The 14,556-nt window shown below is 34.3% G+C and overlaps 1 protein-coding gene across 2 annotated transcripts in view; it reads right to left on the bottom strand.

Annotated features, from left to right (window-relative positions):
• Nucleotides 1-14,556, bottom strand: part of Cdh7 (cadherin 7) — a 159,769-nt gene that overhangs the window by 61,959 nt on the left and 83,254 nt on the right. The gene's annotated exons all lie outside the window — the stretch shown is intronic.

Here is a 14,556-nt window from a genome sequence, read left to right as displayed (position 1 = left end):
GCTCTGGATTTATTCAGACTTAAGAAAAATCAGCTTTGATCAAGGAAGACCACCTGAGGAATCTTCAGTAATAATAGATGGTCCAGATGTCTGAGTTCTTCATCCAGAACAGGTTCAAGACTGCTGCCTGAGATGATCAAGACTCACAGGATACTTCAGTCAGGACTTGATCATAACTCTAAATTTTCTTTAGGTCCTTATAAGATTATCAGCACTCCCAATCAACTAGAAGTAGCCTGGAAAATGATGCCCACATTCCCAAAAAATGGGCTATGAATATTTTCAAAAAAGAAAAAAAAATAGGGGGAAGTTGTACAGGAGAATTGTCTGTAATCTGTCAATCATGTTTTAAATAAATGCTGATTGGCCAGGCAGGAAGTATAGGCGGGAAAAACAGACAGGAAGTAGAAATGATGCAATGAAAACAGGAGAATTCTTGGAAGGAAGAAGTTGATTCCTCCTACTACTGCCCAAACCACCGAGGCAGCAGGATGTGGTCTGCCCCACTGAAAAAGGTACTGAGCCACATGGCTAACATAGATCAGAATAATGAGTTAATGTAAGTCACAAGAGCTAATATGTAGCTTGACCTAATGGGCCAATCTGCTTTATAACTTTAGAGATCTCTGTATGATTTTCTTTGGGACTTGCCAGCTGTGGGGAATTGGGCAGGACAGGAACCCCAACAAGTAGGACCCCTTCGTGTTACACCAGGAAACAATTCTTATCTCCTTCTGTGAGTTAAGTATGCCTTCAGTCCCCAGGCTTCAGAAGTAATTAGCACACCCTCAGCATTTCCTTATCTCTTCCTATCAGCTAGGGATGTCTCCAAACCTGACATTCCAGCATCTTCCTGTTTTATTCACTATATAATGCTCCTGAGAAAAAAGAAAGTTGGCAGCTTGATCTAAGTACAGATTTGTTGTCCATTTCTCATGTCTCTTGCATGCCATTCATCTCCTTTAGAATCCAGTTCCCTATTCATGTCCCACTGGTCAGGACATCATGTCCTGCTGGTTGGGGCAACTTACCAACTGTGCTTATAGGTATAAATGTACACATATGTGGGCATTCAGATATTCCAAATAATCTTTAAAAGGGTATAAAATCAACCAAAATGTATCTTAAATAATCTACATAATATAAATTACATTAACATATATTACACACAAAGCCATATACTAAAATCTATATATCATATAGACTATATAAGTTTTCCATATATTACCTATAGTTTACATTATATTTTATGTATACTCTATATGAAGTAAAATATATTTTATAACCATAGTCTATATTATATAATATAGTATTATTATATCAGTTTATACTATAAATATAAAATATACACATATTTATATATTATATATACTCTAGTATTTGTGGTATAAACTATAATTTGAATAAATGTACATATACTCTTACATACATATTTATATGACATACACACACTATACAATATTACATATTTTGCTGCCTCTCTTAGGCTAATATGAAAAAATACATAAACTAATACACAAAATTGGTTCATTTCCCAACCTAGACAAATATTAAACATGCTTATGTATGTCTCATGCAATGCTTATGACCCAGATATTTTTCATACTCTTATTCTCGGTACTCATTTTTCTTTAACTTTAGAAAAGAAGTTCAATTAATTCTTACTAAATTATAGAGAAAATGCTGAATTAAAGCATTGATATTGTGCATATACCACCTAAAAATTGAATTAAACCCATGAACCAGATGACCCTGATAGCTCAAATGGGAAACAAAGCAAGAAATACAATGGCATATATTTTATTCTTTATCAAAAACAAGCAAAGCAAAACAAGACAAACTTTACAAATTGCTCCATGGGAGGACAATTAATAGTGTAAATCAAATCTGGGATTCCATACAAAAATGAAAAATATGCAGTGACATGTATTTTGTTAGGACTTTTGCAGTATTGCAATGAGACAATTTCATGTTAAAGTTTTTCACTGTTATTTTATTGTGGGCAGTGTCTATATTTCCAAGCTCATATCAAGGTATACCTGTGGAGAATAGAGGATGATTTTGTGGAGTCACTTGGCTCCCTCCACCTTTATGTGGTATCCTGAGATTAGTCCAGTATTTCAGTATTCAGAAGGACTCTTGATTACTGAGGCATCTGCTTTTTGTCTTTAATTTAAGAGCATCTAGAGTGATACTCAGAACTTTCCTGCCCATTTTCTAAGAATTTGATTATAACATTTAGGATATGTACAGGTATGTGTCTTTTTAGGAGATCTGTCAGGAAATTCTGACATAAATTCTCATTTAGAAACTTCCCAGATGCACTGAAATCTTCCTGAGCCTACACTTAAAATCCAGTGATTGTTAATGGGGACTCTAAGAAGAAAGAAGAGAATTTGTAGGCACTTGAAAACATTTACTTACACACAGACCATGGAAAACTATGAACATTTTGCATATAACTTTATTTCAATCTCATGTAGCTATATGAATATCAAATCATAACAGAAAGGTTTTTATACAATATTAGGGGTATATATTAACTAAGAAGGTTAAGGTTCTATTTCCTATCTCTTTGCAAAACAGTGCAAACTCTCAACTACCTTCAAGATATTTAGTCAGGCTTTCAACATTAGCAAAAGGTATGACAAGTACTTCTGTGTTCAAGAAAATTTTGACTCCTGTGCAAAGGAATAATTTAAAATTAACTACAAAAGTGAATGCAATGATTTTGTATTACATACTGTAAACATGTCTTGAAGGGACCAATGTGAAGTATAAACTCTGGTTGTCATAAACAAATAAAAAAGCAATAATATATACGAAGATTATCTGTCTAGAAGCATTACAAAAATTTAATAATTAATGAATTCATAAAAAATATTATAAATCAATATTCAAAGAGTCGATACACCAAAAATAGTTGCAGAACATGTCACAATAAGCCAAAAATTCATTATTCAAAGGGGAAATGTATAATGAAAAATGATACAATTATGTAACAACTTGAACATATTTTGGAAATGGCATTTTAATTCATTCTTTTTATTGTCATTATTTATATGTTATATAATAAATACATATAAAAACTATTATACTTTTTTATCAGGCCACTCCTTTACAAAGTGGTAATGATAACTGAAAAAATACTCAGAACTAAAGATCATGGACATAGCAACACAGGGACAGAGTCTGAACTTCTCTTTAATGTCTGAGACTCATAAGACTGGAAATCATGTGACAAACTAGCATCAAACTGATGCTTCATATACATAGTAACAAGTAAGAATAATAATGTCAGGAATCCCTGAATCTTGAAGATCACAATTAGTGAAGTCGTAAAGTTATCATGGGAACTACATATGCTTTTATGTCATCTGTGAATGAATTTTCATATAAGAAAAAAAAACAAAGGCATAAGCACCTGGTGTGGTAGAATTAATCCACTGACTATAAAAGAGACTTTGTAAAATTTAATATCAGCATGGGTAAAAAAAATTAGCATTAAAAAAGTTATATCTAAGATTAGGGTCTGCTGGTTTGTTGCATGAAGGCAGACAGTAAACCTCAGACTTTATAGGCCATGTGTTCTCTGTTTCAAATTCTGTATAATTTCTGTATATCTCATTGCATTCTTTTTTCCAAAGCCTTAAAATCATAAAACATCATAACTTATTAGTTTTATGACAGGATGCAGTGATTTTAGAGCCAATGAATAAAAAATCCAAAAATTACAATGCTAACATTCAAGGCTGTCCACAAGGGTCACATGTATACTGTTTTTATACTAACTGATCACAAGTTTTCTTTCAAACCACTCAGTAAAATTAAAATGAAAAGTGCACACATAGAGCACACATAGTACTTGTTATTCTTCTTTATCCTGCGACTTCATTTTTTACCTTTATGAAAAAAATGCTTTGGAGATCATTATCTTCTGAATGGACACTTCTATAATGTTGCATAAGAAATAAAAAGCTTTATTAAGAAACACTCATGACCAAGTAATTTTGTTCATATTTTAAGATGTATTTGAATTTTTGAGATTTGCATATGCAAGTGTATCTGTGTGAGGGTATGTATATTTGAATGTAGTTATGTAAGGAGGCTAAAAGAGAAGATCAGATTCCCTGAAGCTGTAACTACAGGAAGGTGTGTGCATTGTAAGTATGGTAGCAGCCGAACCAGGGTCCTCTGCAACAGCAGTATGTGCTCTGAACATTTGAGTCATCTCTCAAACCTCTTTGTTCATATCTTTAAAACACATTTAAATAAATGTGAAGTTAGAATTTGTTTGGATTAATTATTCCTGTTCTTTCAAATTGTCATGCTGCTATCTTAACCACCTGTATGGCACTGGGAGGAGATCTTTAAAGGGTTTTTGGGGGGCAATATATCCTCAACCTACCTTGTTTTGTTTTTGTTTTGTTTTGTTTTTTTGTTTTTCGAGACAGGGTTTCTCTGTGGTTTTGGAGCCTGTCCTGGAACTAGCTCTTGTAGACCAGGCTGGTCTCGAACTCACAGAGATCCGCCTGCCTCTGCCTCCCAAGTGCTGGGATTAAAGGCGTGCGCCACCACCGCCCGGCATCCTCAACCTGCCTTAAGAAGTAGCTTCCACTTTGCCATATTAAGGCAAACTTAGCAGAGTTATCTCAAAACTAGGAAGGGTGACAACAGCAATTAATGCTCCCTTGACTTTGAACCGCCAAGTTTATATTGCAAAATAAATAGATTTTTATTGCTTAAACTGTACCCTTTGTTATTTTATTATAGAAGTTTGAATACAAATGTATAATGTTTTTAAGAATAGGGAGAGCTAGAAAGTAAAGGGTTTTAGAGAAAGTTCCAAAAGTCCATTTTTAAGAGACATAAGTATTCTATGAACTCATGGCCATGTAGGTTCCCCACCATTTTTCTTTCTGCAGAAAAACAGGATTTCTCCCAGATAACAGAATAATCTTTTATTGTATATTATCATGTCCAGAGCACCTGTACACATCGCATACATAGGGTTTTTCTTAAATTTCTATGAATACAAAAGTTATCAATACAGGATAGAGGCAGTAGTTACACATTTATTAGTTCCTATCATTTTTGTTAAATAAGAAGCTTAGCAGGGTGGTGGTGGTGCACGCCTTTAATCCCAGCACTTGAGAGGCAGAGGCAGGTGGATCTCTGTGAATTTGAGGCCAGCCTGGTCTATAAGAGCTAGTTTCAAGTCAGGATCCAGAGCTACAGAGAAACTCTATCTTGAAAAATCAAAAAATAAAATAAAATAAAAGAAGTTTATCAGACATGAACAACATCTCTATTGCCTCTGTGAAATATACAAGGAAACCACATCAACATGAAGCTTTAATAAACACACTTTAAAAGAACAAATGAAAGAAAGGAAGGAAGGAAAAAGGAGAGAAGGAAGGAAGGAAGGAGGGAGGGAGGGAGGGAGGGAGGGAGGGAGGGAGGGAGGGAGGGAGGAAGAAAGAAGGAAGGAATATCAGTACCATACCTTTTTCATCTACATTTTCCCTCCTATTTATGTCCATGTAGAACAAACATTTGTTCTATTCATTCAAAAAACTATAAAAACAATGGAGCCAAGCAAGTTTTTCTTGCTATTTTCAATATATGTTTTTAATAGGCTTAATAAAGTAATTACACTGTATTTTTCTATTCAGTCCACATTGGCTCCTATTCTATAGCCAAGCACATTCGTATTGCACTCAGTGGTCTCATTTTACAACTTTTACCTTTGGCCAAAGCAAGTTAAGATGTTAATTCTCTTCTGCATAATACCATAGTGCCATCATGACTGAATTTGTGTAAGTGTATATGTGTTTATTTTATATTTAATATTGAATTGTCATAAAATATATCTGGTTTGTTTTCTTAAAAATATTCCAGTGAAGGACTGGAGAGATGGCTCAGTGGTTAAAAGCAATTGCTGCTCTTCCAGAAGTTCAAGTTTAATTCCTAGCACACACATCAGAGATCACATAATCATACATAACCACAGTTTTAAGTGATCTACTATTGTCTTCTTGTAGACACATTCACATAATATGCAAGACATGCCATAGACATACACACACACATAATTTACAAAATAAACTTTAAAAAAACGCTCCACTCACACTGCATCTGTTTTATATCAGACAAAATTTTTGTTTCCTTCTTTTTTCTTGATTTGATGTTTAATAAATATTTACTTCTAGATAAATGTCTGTAAATAAGAAATGTCAATAAACAAAATAGTATGTAGTACAACTCTCCTTTAAAAATAATTTTACTCCAAGTAAATTGACTGCTTAACACGTTCAAGCATGACTGCAAATAAATTCTGCATATAACATGTAATATGTAAGCTCTTTCCCAAGTAGAATCTAAAAGCCAAACACAACCAATTTATTATGCACACCTGTACTCCAGGCATTTCTTATTGTTTCTTGGGTTATGACCAAGAACGATAATGTTCTCTTCAGTTTTGGTAAATTTCAGCAGTTTTCTTTTGACTGATTTTTCCTAAGAACATTTTCTTTGGAAATACTTTCACTTAAATTGTTTCTATCTTTCTTCCAGATTTAAACCATTTTAAAATCTTTTAACCATTTTTCACAACCCAAGATTATCTCCTTCTATGACTCAAAAGAAAACACAATGAAATGCAACCACCAAGATGAGACAAATTCTCCCATGCAGTCAATAGAGGACTTGATAACTAGCTATCAAGGCTTTTCATACTGCAAAACTATCTGTTCTCATAAAGAAACAAGAATGACTATAAGTAAACAGCAATGAGTCATGGTTCCTCTTTTTCAAACTCAGTTAAAAGAAAATTTTTGTGTTAATAAAGTTGAACTCAGACTGTATTTTTATGTATCCTAGCTGATTTTTCTCTATTTATAGCAATTGTCTTTAATTAAAGCCATACTATCTGCTTAATTTTGCCCAGGGGTAGTGTGTGTGTGTGTGTGTGTGTGTAAGAGAGAGAGAGAGAGAGAGAGAGAGAGAGAGAGAGAGAGAGAGAGAGAGAGAGAGAAAGAGAGAGAGAGAGAGAGAGAGAGAGAGAGAGAGAGAGAGAGAGCACTACAAGTAATTTTAGAAAATGGTTGAATTTTTTAAGATTATTTTAAATCATGAAACCTACACCAAGCTATGAACAAGAATTTTTTCATGGTAGGAAGATAATGAGAAGAACATATAGGGAATAAACTGCGGTTGTATTTTGATTATACTCTTGATGTTGTCGCAGAGGTTTATAAAGATGAGAATAAGAAGTGTCTGTTACATCCTTCTCTGTGGTAGGATTGGCTTTTTCATGCCCATTTTAATATGCTTAACTCTGAGATTTTTAATTTTTTTATATTTATTTATTTATTACATATACAATATTCTTAAGACATGATAATAAAATATTAACCATAGATACCTACAGTAGATGACCACACTCTTGAATACAGTAGAGATACATTGATTCCTAAATGAACAAAAATGCCTATGGTTAAACAACTTCTAAGAAATATACCAAAATAAAGTTTAAGAATTTAGAAACTATTCAAAAGCTAAACACATGTACAGACACACACACACCCAAATTAAAAATCTAGCTGTTTGTGTAAATAATTTTTATAGTCATATGAATTATAATTTTATCATTTAAAATGACTTTATTTGTATGGTTATTAGGACCACATGAATATGCATTATCAGCACTCATTTTATTCAAACACACTATTCCAGTATGTAAATATTGAATATGTGTTACTCTAGGATGTTGGTATAAAAGTCTTACAAGTAATTACTGAAACATAAAACCTAATATATTAACTTATTTTGGCAAATTAAGAAAAGGCTATTAATATAAAAATATAATTTCTAGTATATTAAAATGTTTATTCTGATTCCCACATACATTTTAATCAACAATTTAATTGGAAATAATAATTCCCAATTTAAAAGACTTCAAATAGATTCAAAGCACACAATCTCCATTTCATCTTTCATTTAAAGTCAATGTTTCAGATTGTTATGTGAACTTACATAAAAGGTGCTACCTGTGATGGTTTGAATTATAATGGTCCTTATGGGAAAATATATTTGCAAATTTGATCCACAGTTGGTAGAACTGTTTGAAAAGGATTAGAAAGATCATGAGGTATGGCTTTATTTGAGAAAACGTGTCAGTAAGAGAGGACTTTGAATTTACAGAAGCCATTGTCAGGTCTCTTTTCTCTCTCAATCTCCCTGCCTGTTGTTTGTGAGATAAAGGTGTAAAATTTTCACATACTACCTCAGCACCATTCTGTCTCCAGTCCAACATTTTTATCATGGACTAACCAACCGACTTAGACTCTAAGGACGCTTCCAATTACATGCTTCTTAAAAAGAGCTGTCATGGTTGCCATCGTTCTTCACAGCAATAGAACAGTGATTAAGAAAATATAGTAAACTGATGAAAACATTTCAAATTAAAAAGACAAGTTTTTTATATTATAATATAAATTACATTATACCCCTTCCCTCTTTCTAGACCATTCTATATAAACCCTTAGTGCTCTTACAAATGCATTTTCATTAATTTTTATTGAATGTATAGATATATACATAGAATTCCTAAATATGACCTGTTAATTTGTTATAATGATACTTGTTTGTATCTTTTCAAGGATGAACATATAGTGTTGGATAGTCTATTACTGTACTTTTCTATGGGGAAGAATATTTCCCCTATTTTCAACATTTCTCACTCCTGCTCATTTTTGTATAAGGTTGAGACTGATAGACTTTATCCCATACTCTTGGATGTGTCTCTTGGTGTCATCCTTGTTCAGATCATGTTTTACTCAGTTTGGTATAAACCCATCAACTGGAAGAGATAGAGAAGGTAGGCCAAGAACAAATCAGATATATAGCAAATTCTAAATTACTTTAAGTTTTATTGAATATTTTCTCAAAAACAGGAAATAAAGACTGATTTTTATCATGTTTAACATGTACTGGCTTTTGTTTTAAAAGCTTTACATTATTATCCAATTAACTACTCAAGAGTTATCATATCATGATGTTTGACACCTTTTAACCATACCTGGAAAATGCACCAAGGACAATTTGTGTATCTTACTCATAGGCAGGCATGTCTTGGTGCTGTCTTAGGACCTGTGTTCCCACAGATTCATACAAATAATCAGAATAAATTAAAACATGAAGGAATATCTAGAGGACTGGGGAAGCAAAGAAGGGAAAGATGGGGAAGAAGGAAAGGGAGATAGAGAGAGAGAGACAGAGACAGAGACAGAGACAGACAGAAAATCTCACAAGATATAAAAACATGATTAGCACTATCAACTTAATGTTAAAATTTCTCTGATTAGCTCAAGAAAGACTGAAAGATACCCCTTTTCACCAAGGTCCACTGGCATCATATTTCAGTTTAAACCAACCACAGAATGCCTGGATCAATCTACAAAGACATTAATGAGTGTGTCTCCTTTAATTTTTTTTTTATTTTGGTTGATTTTCATTCCCTTGAAAATGCTCCTCTATGTCTTCATCATTATTCTTTTACAGCTGTGATAATAAGTATCTACAAATTTCATGTTTTCTAAAAAATATGAATTTTTTTAGTAGTATTGATGTCAGGATTTGAAATTCAAGTTTCTAACTGAGTTATATTCCTTTATATATGCTGTAGAGGACAAACCTTCTAGTTTCCAGAGACAAAAAGAAGAGTTTCAGAAAGAGAACAATAATCAGAGTATGTTGCATGAAAACAATCTATTTTCTATAAAACAAAATAAACAAAAGACAAAATGGTGTATGAGTTAGTTTACTGCTACTGTAAGAAAAAACTTGACAAAACCACAGTTAGTAAGGATTTATTTTCCCAGGATTTCAAAAATATGAATTCATGGTCACAAGTTTCCATTTATAAGTCTGTAGTGAGGCAGACAATCATGTCAGATATAAATGCAACTTAGATATAACAGCTCATGACAGCTGAAGGGGCGGGGACATAAAGAACCTGAGAGGAAGAAGAAACTGGAAAAGGAAAGGAAATAATTATGTCAAAAACCAATATATAATTGAAGAATCTGGACTTTTTTTAGTTATGACCTTAATAATATACTGGGAATGAAGCAATATTTCTTGGGATGTGTGTTATTCTTTCGGTCCCGCCCAAGCCACGCCCACTCCTATTTTTACCTCTGACCTCCGGTGCCATCACTCTCACTCTCCTTCTGTTCTCTCCCGGCGGACACACGGGGCTTTGCCTCTCTCCTCCTCCTCCTCCTCCTCCTCCTCCTCCTCCTCCTCCTCCTCCTCCTCCTTCTTCTTCTTCTTCTCTCTCTCTCTCTCTCTCTCTCTCTCTCTCTCTCTCTCTCTCTCTCTCTCCCTCCCTCCCTCCCTCCCTCCCTCCCTCCCTCCCTCTCTCTCTCTCTCCCCCTCTCCGTCACTCCCTCAATAAATGTTTTATGGCTACCTTTGTGTCTATGGGTCTGCTCACATGCGCCCCCTGCATTGGGAATTCCACTGCATGGCTCCCAGCTGATGGGAACTCGCAAGGCACCCGCCCGCCCCGCTGGCATCCGCCTGAGCTCGCTGCTGCTCCGTGAGCCCAGGGCGACCCCACACACACACTTATTTTTTAAGAACAACAATGTGAATGTCAAGAGACTTGATAGTGTCTGTTCTTAGTATTCCTGACACAAATCAAGTATAATGGCTATGTAATGAGAAGCTCAGGCTCTCTTGTCTTCTTCTCAGCCACTACCCTGCTCTACAGAGGTAGAACTAACACTCTTCAACTCAGGTGGATGCTGCTGAATTTTAGAGCTCACCTAAGACAAGCAGTAAAATCACTAAAATGGCTCCATTATGATAGAAGAATAAAATAATTTGCCTCTCTGAGTTTTTCTCTGACCTGTAAGCTGTTTGTTGTTGTTGTTGTTTTAACAAGCAATGTATAACATCCTTATATCCTTAGCATACATTAAGTTTTCCAGAATATTCAACAACACTGTAAATTTATGGCATTTATGGACACAATTTGTCCCTTTAAATGTCTATCTTGCTTTATGTTCTTGAGCTTCAAACCTTTTCTTATGATCCAAAAATATTTACTTGCATATAACAAGCAGACAAATAAAGCACATTCCTAAGTACATAATTAGCTTATATAATACAGTCCTAAAGAAAAAACAAAAATATCTATATATTAACCATTTGGGTTGCTTTAAAATATTTCATCTGACATTTGTGTATATCATAAAATGACTAAATCCTGTGGAATTTATTTCTAAAATGGCTCTATTGGAATTGGCCAGCAAAACTAATTTATAAATCAACATGTCATCTCAAAAGACAGAATGTAAGAAAACATTTGCATTTTATGATACATTTGTCTTATAAATTTCACTACTTACTCATTGGAAAATATTTCTCTCTGTCTGTCTGTCTGTCTGTCTGTCTTTCTCTCTCTCTCTCATACACACACACTCACACACACACACACTGAAATGACCATGGTAGCAACTATTAAAACCAAAGGAGAAAACACCTAGGGAAGAGTCTTAATGTTTTTTATCAAGTGTTCTATATATTAGCCACTAGATTAATATCAACTTTCATTAAAAAATGCTTATTCCTTATTGATGGAGCTGATGTTGCATCTGTGTTTATATATGCTTAGATCCTTGCAATGTTTGAAATCCAACAATACATCCAATCAGAGGGTTTGTATTATTTTATCATATCTTGTTCTCATAAAAACTCCAGACTTACTCCATTTCATAGCCAAAAATAAAGAACTACCTTTAGAGCAACATGAAAAAAGTACTTCTTCAACAACTTAACTAATTAAATAAGCTCCATGAAGGAAAAATTAAATGTGAAAACAATATACCTGAAATTACACTGTATTCTCCGTGCATTCTGAGAAAGAATTTAAGAAGTAGTGAAATATACACTTGCCTTTGGGAGTAAGTAATAGGCAACAGACACATTTGTACACAGGAACGTAAACTAGAAATGACAGTTCTGTACAGATAAACTAAAAGTTGAAAGAACAGCACACATTCTACCTCTTTTCTTAACCACAGAGGAAAGAAGACAACAGAATCACCAAAAATTATACAGTTACGCTCTATAATTTTGATTTCATTCTCTTCTTTCCAGATGTGGATATGAGGATATTATGTAGATAGAATAGCAACATTGTCCTGATACAGCATGAGTCTATTCTCTGGACAGTGTGATAGGCCATTTGTGAGACAAAGACTAGAAGCAGTTAGTCTTCAGAGGAAATTCAGTTTGAAAATCCACAATTTTTACTTCAATATAACTCTATGATAATACATTTTATAAGAGAAAAGTTCCATATTTAACCTCAACTGAAGTTTCATACTAAAAACTGAATTACGTTAAAGAAGAATCATCATATCTCTAAGGACATATATAAGAGACTGAAGTTCCTACATTGTAATTTAAGGCATAGAAATGTACTCTAGGTTTAGTGAAAAATACAGTTTTTACTGGGATAATCCTTATCTTGACTCTATGTGAATTTAAAATCCCTATCTGACTATTTATGAATAGCATCATGAGAGTGTTCATTAGTAGTCACAGATTAGTGCATACATTGCTCTAAATGTCTACCACTGTTGCTTTATTATCATTTTTTGTATTTTTACTATATAATCAAACTATTCATAATTTACAGAAGCTGTGCGTAAATTTTGGAAAATGCACAACTGCTTAAATACACACTGAGCCTAATGGATGCTGTACTTCTGACCTCTTAAGCATCTTCTCTAAAGACATTCATGCAATCACTGAATAATTGAAGGTATCATTTTACAATTATCTTATGATTATTAAGGAGACTACTTTCCTGTGTCTCCTTGTTCCTGAGTTCACTCCATTTTAATCAAAAGTACGCAAATGTTTAGATATATAATAACAAACTAAGTTGGAATAAACTTTGTTAATGAAATGGATCTAAAGTTCAATTATACTATAAAACAGAGAAGCATATATTCAGGTTATCATACAAATGAATTCCAGATAAAATTTACAATACTTCCCACTTTCTCTTCTATGAGGCTCAGTGTAGCTAGATTTATTTTGGGCTCTTCCATCCATTTTGGACTTGAGGTTTGTGAATGAGGATAGATATGGATCTATTTGCATTCTTCTACATATCAAAATTCTGTTATCCTAGCACCATTTTTTAAAGATGGTCTCTTTTTTCAATTGTATAGTTTTAGCTTCTTTGTCAAAATTCAGCTGTTCATAGGTTGTGGATTAATATCAGTGTCTTTGATACAATCCCATTAATCCGTATGCTTATTTTTGGGCAAATACCAAGGAAAATGCAAGTCAAAATGACTCTGAGATATCACCTTAAGCCAGTCAGAATATCTAAAATAAAAAACACTAATGATAGCTTACCTGGAAAATATACAGAGTAAGGTGAACACTCTTAGGTGGGTGTGCAAACTTGTACATCCACTTTTGAAATCAGTAGGGTGGTTTCTTAAAGTATTGGGTATTATTCAACCCCAAGACCCAAAAATACCACTCTTGGGCATATAACCCAAAGATGTAGACCTATACTGCAAGGACATTTGCTCAACTATATTCACAACAGCATTATTCATCATAATACCTAGAACGTGGAAACAGCCTAGATGCTTTTATGAAGAAAATGTGCTACGTTTACACAGTGAAGTACTGCACAGTAGTAAAAAATAATGACTTCTTGAAATTTTCAGGGAAATGGATGAAACTAGAAAAAAAAACATGCTGAGTGAGGTAATCCAGACACAGAAAGATAAACACAGTATGAACTCACTCATAAGTGGATATTAGACATAAAGCAAAAGATACCTGGCCTAAAATCTACAATGTCAGAGAAGACAGGGAAGGTGAACCCTAAGAGAGATATACTTGAATTCCCCCAGGAAAGGGAAGTAGAAGAGATCTCCTTAGTAAATTGGCAGCATGTGGAGGATGGGGGAGGGTGATAGAGAAGTGGGGAGGGGAAAAGTGGAGCAGGGAGGAGAACATGCGGGATTGATAAAATTGAGTTGGGTAAAGGACAGTGGGGAAGAGCAAAGACAGTGATACCTTGAAAGAGGAAGCCATTGTGGGGTTAATGAGAAATCAGCCACTAGGGAAACTCCCAGGAAACCACAAAGATGATCCCAGCTAAGAATCTAAGCAATAGTAGAGAGGGTTCCTAAACTGCCCTTACCCTGTAATCAGATTGGTGACTACCTTAATTGTCATCACAGAATCTTCATCCAGTAACTGATGGAAGCAGATGCAAATATTCACAGCTAAGCCCTGAGCCAAACTCCTAGAGTCCAGTCATAGAGAGAGAGAGAGGAGAGACAATACTAGCAAAGGGTTCAAGACCATGATGGAGATACCCACAGAAACAGCTGACCTGAGCTAGTGGAAGCTGACTGAACCAGGACTAACATCCCAGGAAACAGCATAAGATTGAACTAGGCCTCTGAATGAGGGGGACAGTTGTGTGGCATGGGATATTGGTAG

The sequence above is a fragment of the Chionomys nivalis genome, chromosome 5 (assembly GCF_950005125.1).
Source record: "Chionomys nivalis chromosome 5, mChiNiv1.1, whole genome shotgun sequence".
NCBI lineage: Eukaryota > Metazoa > Chordata > Mammalia > Rodentia > Cricetidae > Chionomys > Chionomys nivalis.
This window is presented reverse-complemented; position numbering and strand designations above follow the sequence as displayed.